Genomic DNA, 7,120 nt, shown 5'->3' with positions numbered 1-7,120 from the left:
CTTTTGGCCAGCGGGAGAGTTGTGAGGTTCGAACTCCAGGAACCTGAGGCTGACAACTTTGTGGAAGCAGCCACTGAAAGGACTGAGCTAGGGCCAGGCCCCCCACTTTTTCATTTTTAATTGCTCTGGTTTTTTTTTTTTTCCGGGGGAGATGGTAAGATTCACTAAAGCTTTGTCTATTTAATTTATTCTTCCAAAGAACCAGTTCTTCATTTCACTGATTCTTTGTATTGCTTTTAAAGTCTCAATTTCATTAATTTCTGCTCTGGTCTTTGTAATTTTCTTCCTTGTACTTGGTTTGGATGTGGATTGTTCTTGTCTTTTAGTACTTTGAGGTGCATCATTAGGTCATTTGGACTTTGTTTTTCTAATGTGAGCATTCATAGATATAAACTTCAATCTTGGGATGCTTTCATTGAGTCTCATAGGTTCTGCTATTTTGTACTGTCATAATTGTTTGATTATACAAATTGTCTATTTTTTTGTTTGGCCTTCTGATTACTCTAGTGTATTATTTAGTCTGTACATTTTCATATTTGTATTTTCTTTTGCCATATTCTTTCATTGCTGTGTGACTGATAATATATGCTAGATAGTTTTGATTCTTTTTTATTCATTTAAGCATGCTGTATGGAATATCCTATTTTGAAGAATGTCCCACATGCTGCTGAGAAGAATATGTGTTCTCTTGTTTTTGGATGGAACACTTTAGATTTCTATTAAGTTCATTTGTCTGAAGGTTTCATTCAACTTTTATCTTTGTTGAATTTTTTTTCTGGTGAATCTGGCTCTGAGAGTGGGGTCTTGAGGTCTCCCATTGTTGTGTTGGTGTTTTTCTATTCTTCACATCCAGTTGTGTTTGTGAAGATGGATACACTGGTATTCTGTGTACATTTTATAATTATCGGTTTCTATTGAATATTTGTTTATCAATATGCAGTGACTTTTTATCCTCTTTTGGTGAGTTTTGGCTTGAGATCTACTTTGTGTGAAATTCAGATAGCAGTTTCTGCTTTGTTCCAAGTTCTTGTTATATGGAATATGGTTTTCTATCCTTTGATTTTTAAACTGTGAATTTTTTTAATTCAATGTTTCTTATGTACAACATTTGATTTTTTTTTTTTGCGGATCCTAGGATTGAACTCAGGCCCTTGCACTTGTGAGGGAAGCATTTATTCCACTGAGCCATCTCCCCAGTCCCAACATTTGATTGATTTTGCTTCTTTTTTTTTAAAAAAAGTATTTAATACAGAGTCTACAATGTCTCATTACACAGATCAGACTCAGTGATCCTCCTGTTTTCAGCCTCCCAAGCACTGGGATTACAGGCTTGCACCACCTTGCCCAGTTTCAATTGCTGTGTCAGTGTACCCCAGGGGTGGGGCCAGCATGGCATGCAGTTTTGCTTCTTCAGTCATTCTGCCAATCTGTGTCTTTTTATTGGGGGTTGAAATTATTCATATTGAGAGGTTTTACTTAAAGTTATTGACTTATTCTTGTGACTGCATTATTTTTCTTCTGCTAATTTTCTCCCTCAACCCTTTTTGCTTAACCACTCAGCCTGCCTGGTGTATTTATTTTACTTGACTTACTAGCATCATTGGCTTCATTAGCACCTTCTAAGCAATCCTGGAGAATTTTTTGTGATGCTGGTTTGGTGGCCATAAGTTTCTGGAACTATGAAAAAGCAACTATGCCCCTTTACATAGAAATTCCTTATATATCCATCATTTTAAAAAGAGTTTTGTAGGATATATAAGACTGGGTGGGAGTTGTTTCTTTTGGATTTGAAATATTTCATTTAATGTTTTCTTGGTCATTAAAGTTTGTGTTGAGATGTCTATTATAGTTTTAGTGGGTTTACCTTTATAAATTATTTGTTGTTTTGCTTGAATAGCTTTTAAGATTCTGTCTCTGTGTTAGACTTTTGGAATTTTTATTATGGTATACCATGGAGAGGTTCTCTTTTGATTATAGCACGTTGGGACTCTATATGCATCAATTATCTTTATGTTTAATTCTTTCACTACATTTTGTACATTTTCTGTTATTATTTCTACATATAGGGTTTCTATGTTATTTGTGCTGTCTTCAGGTTTTCTTTGCTAATTCCAGTTAATGTCAGATTAGTCTTCTTTTTTACCATCTAGCAGCTATTGAATACATTTTTAATGTTCTTCTCTTGTTTTTCTTAAAATAAATGTATCTCTGAAATATTGGTTTTTGATAACAGCTCTATTGTAGTGAAAAAAATCTGTGTATACAAAATAAGATAGATATACAGCTATTTTCTCTTAGTTCAATGAGAAGAAAGATTTGTATTAATGGTGTTTAGACAAGATATCAAGTCTGCATCTTGTACTAGGAATAACTACTACAAAGCCAACAATATGAAATGTATTAATTATTGTAACTGTCCTACTAACCTGTTTTGAAACTGCCTCATTGCTATTTCTTTCACAATAAAATTAGTTAAAAATAAAAAATACAGTCAAAATTTTTAAGGTAAATAAATAAATAAACCAATAATAATAAAAAATATTTTCTAATTCTGACACTCTATCCTGACATTGGTCTCTCTGCTGCCTATACTTTTAATATAACTTTTACTCTTTTGGATTTCTATTTGGAACACTTCAGTAAACTGTTCATTGGTATTTTGTATCATTTTGTTTAGCTCAGCCAGATTTAAAAATTTTTTTTTAGAGAATACAAAATGGTAATAAAGAAAAAAATGATATAGTATTTCACTACACAGAATAATAATTGAACAAAGATTGTTGTACTACATAATATTATTTTCAAGATAGTTCTTTGTATTACCAGACATAAATAAGCAAAATTGGTAAAAAGAAGTTATAGAAATTAAAAAGGAGAAGAAAAAGTAAGCATTAACTGCTCCTTTAAAAATTATTTGGTTGTTACAGGGTTACACTATGCAGCTGGGACTCATAGTGATCCTCCCTCTTTTTAGCATTCATAGCACTAGGATTATAGGCATCTGCTGCTATGCTCAGACTCTGTGGCCAGCTCAGCCCCCATGTGGTGCTGGGGTTTGAACTGTGGTCCTTGAGTTTGCCTAAGTTTTGTAAGCAGGTGCTTTAGTCTGTTGAGCTATCTCATCGACCCCTAACTGCTCCTTTCAATAGACCAGCAGAAATCAGCCAGATTTTTATTAAGGGATCTGTTTTAACACGATCATAATGTGGCTATAATTTGTATTTCTCACTACTAGGCTGCTCTGAATGCTGATGGGAAAACCATGCATGTAGCACCAGTGGGTCAAGGTGATGGGAACACATTAGAAAGCCCTTTGGGTGACTCTAATATGCACTCAGGTTTGAGTGTTACTTCCCTAGACCTAGCACTGTGCCTCCCTAGCTAGATCCCAAAGCCTTAATCCAAATCTACATATCATGATGCATATTTATTGCCTCATTCCCTGCTTAACAGTGGCCTGGCCTATTACCTTCTTACCAGCCTTGAACTCCTTTTTCTATCTATATTTTTACAGGATTGTTTATACTTTTGTCATGGATTTCTTGGCTTTGTCTAATACTGAGATATTTACTTGGAATGAGATTTTAGTACTAAAACATGGAAAGTTCTAGGCAAACTGGGATGGCACAAACCCATTAGTGCATTCAGTATGCTAGTTTATGGAAAAATGGACAGATAGGAGGATTTTTGACTCTTCAGGATATCCCCTCCTTTTCAAATAAAATAAAAGCCTAAAGGAAAACTTCAGATATAGGATATGTACATGCTAATTGTATATTTGAGTAATTTTCAGCATCAAATAGCTTACATTTCAACCAGGACTCTTCATACAGCAACTCCAGTGAAGTCTAGTTTAAGAACAAACTTTGCTATTTGATCTCAGGCAAAGTACTGAACTTTTGTTTTGTCTGTACTTGGAATGGTAATATAAATTTCCTCTAATTACATTTCAGGGGATGAGCTAAAGATAAATGATATTAAGCAGTGTCTGTAAAATTATTCTGCTTCTTGGATGGTTGCTATATAAACATGTGATTTTATTAGCAATAACAAACCCATATGCAGATACTTCCCAAAGAAGTATCTTTTGCAAGATATAAGAAGAAATCAAAGATAGCATCTGATCATTCCAGATGGAATGGACTTCTTTTGAATTCCTCCAGGGCTTACAGTCTCGAACAAAGTTTTAGCTTTGATTGCTCATTAGTCACTTGAGCAACTTAAAAATTACCCTCTCTCAAACGAGCACGAATTGGTGTCTAGGCTTTCTCTTTTCCTCCAAGGGCAGATTAAATTGTTCTCCTCTGGTGCCAACTTCCTGGTGGTCTTAAATCTACCAAGAAAATTCAAATGTGCAGCCAGGCTTGAGAATCACGAGTCAAGAAATGATTTTCAAACTTCAGTCCTAAGCATTATCAGGAGAATTGTAAGAAATGCAAAACTTAGCCATTCCCCTCCCCATTCAATCTGGTTAAGTAGCTCAATCAGGAATTTCACGTAACACACAAGGTTACCAGAAGTTTCTCATTGAGATCATTTGAAGATATAGTAACTTTTAGAAAAATTCAATATTGTCATTTTTTTTTTGTGTGTGTGGTAGCATATACCACATGGTTAGTAGATGGTTCAGAATATAGGAAGTAATAAATTGTACTTATTGAAGTGCCACTGTGTCCCTTTAGTGACAGTGGCTTCAACCTTTAGAGAATAGGGCACTAGCCTCTATGACTTGGGGCTTCTGTGAATATTATATATGCCCCTGTTCAACTTGACATAGATAAGGTAACAAAAGAGCTCAGTATTTATTTGGGTAGTGTTCAGATACTCACTTAGTTGAACAGTGTCCCAACAGTAGGAAGATAACCCCACATTTTGATTAGTGTATATTGCTGGTTTGTGTTTCAGTTTCTAAGATGGCCCAGTGAAAATAGAAATATGTTGTGATGTTTGAAATGTACCAACCAAAAGAAATTAGCGGAGTGCATTGTGACATCCAATCCAATGCTTTTATTCAATTATTTTTGCCCTCTTCTGACTCAGTTTCTGGGTTTTGATTAAGGAAACAATTAACCATTGAGTTTTCTGAGTATTATTATTAGCAGATTTGGAAAGACTATGAGAGTTTCTTCTGAAAAAAATCACAACAGAAAAGCAAAGACCTTTTGATACACTAAAGTTGTCAAAACCTTTGGTGATACAGTTGTCATCCTGACAGGTCCAGCCTTCTTTGCAGCAAATAAGCCAAGGCCTACAGCAGCCATCTACCAAACTAGCCCTGTTACTCTGTTTACATGGCATTGCGTTCATTTAGCTCTTTAGCCACTGCTTTCTCTGGAGGAGCCAACTTTTTCAAAGCTGATTTTTGTTTTCTGATCTATGCCAACATTCCAGTCACATGAGAAAATCTGAACTGATTTAAACCCTAAATTCAAAGTACTATTTGTACTACAAACATGTTACAGTTGTCAGCTAGCAGTACACAAACACATTGGGCAGGAGAGATGGAAGTTGAATGGACACTCTTCCCTGGGATTGGCTGCCAGGTGGAATGCTGAAGGTCCAGCCAAACTGTAATTGGGTTCCCCAAAGTCTGCTGCATCCAGTCCTTACCAGACAAAGCCTTGTTCATGTTAATTACAGCAGCTCAACTAGATAATTAAATAAAATCTTTAGTAACAATTGGGGAAAAGAAAGCATCCAGCTGGAATTCCTCAGCTTTTTTTTTAATACAGCAAAGCTTGTCTACTAACCCAACAATTATGAGGGCCCAGGGACATTCATATATATAAAAGCACACTGTTACACTTTTATGGTGTGGCTTATTTTAAGGAAATAAACTAGAAAAATTCTTCACATATTTCATTCCACAAATGTTCTATAAAATTCTTCCTGCATTTGGCCTCTTATAATAGCTTTTTTACAATGTGAGCCAAGAAATTCAGCATTTTAAAGGTAAATTACTATTTCATATGATTGTGAATTAAATTGTGGGTATTTTAATATTGACATAAGACTTAGGATACAGTTGCCAACTAATTAAAAGTATTTTACCTCATTTTCTGCTTAATTTAGACTGATATCATTAAGTAAATTTTCAAGTGCTACAGAAATGAAAGAATATTTTCTTCATCCCAAATGGTATATTAGAAATCTCCCCAAGTGCTTCTAAAACTATCAACTCCACTGTTACTTCAAGTAAAAAAATGACTTTTCAGAATGAGCTAACATGGTCATTAGAATTTTGAAATAAGAGGAAATATCCATGAAATGGGAACTATAATTGGATACTCTACAGGATAGCATATATCTCATCTTTGCAGTAGCTTGTCTTATTTCCTTTTTTATTTATTGTACTATTTGTGCTTATTTAATTATTAAATAAGCCTAGTAGGCATTATTTTATTTTGCTATTATTTATTTTTTTAGTAGGCATTATTTTAGACTTTTCATACACAGCTCCAAAGAGATGGACAGTAAAAATGACCAGAATAAATTACTAATCATTGTTGCAATCAGCAAATAGGATAATGTTTTGAAATACCTTATAATGTGTAAAAAATAACCTCCTAAATTATGCTTTACCTTGAACACATTTGATTGTATTAAAACTCATTGAGGATTGAGGTGCCAATATATTCTAACAGCAAATAAATACCAAATCTGTTGGTCTTATTATTGGGAGTTTGGGTAGGAATCATATAAATTCTTGGGAAGTATTATTGAGTTTTCTAAAACTGTGAAAACTTAGCAGAGCATTTTAGTGATTCTTTTCACACAAACACTTTAGCCTCTTTTCTTTGGCATCTTGTCATTGGGCTTTCCTTTAGGTTGTTAAAGTAAAGTTTTATGATGAAAATTGTTTTTGTTTTTCTGTTTTTTGAGACAGGGTCTCATTAGGCAGTACATGGTGGCTTTTAACTTGTGGTGATTTTCCTTCAACAGACTTCCGAGTGCACACTGCTATGCCTTGCTTAAATGGTATGAATATATGGTCACATTGTCTTTCTTCCTTCCCATTTCCTTGGACCATAAAAAAAATCTTGTATTTACTGAGCATTTATTATCAGCTACTTTTTATTTATTGACATCAGTTATTTTTATTTTAAAGAAAGAAAAAAAA

Source organism: Octodon degus, unplaced genomic scaffold (assembly GCF_000260255.1).
Source record: "Octodon degus isolate 3935 unplaced genomic scaffold, OctDeg1.0 scaffold00020, whole genome shotgun sequence".
Taxonomy (NCBI): Eukaryota; Metazoa; Chordata; class Mammalia; order Rodentia; family Octodontidae; genus Octodon; species Octodon degus.
This window is presented reverse-complemented; position numbering follows the sequence as displayed.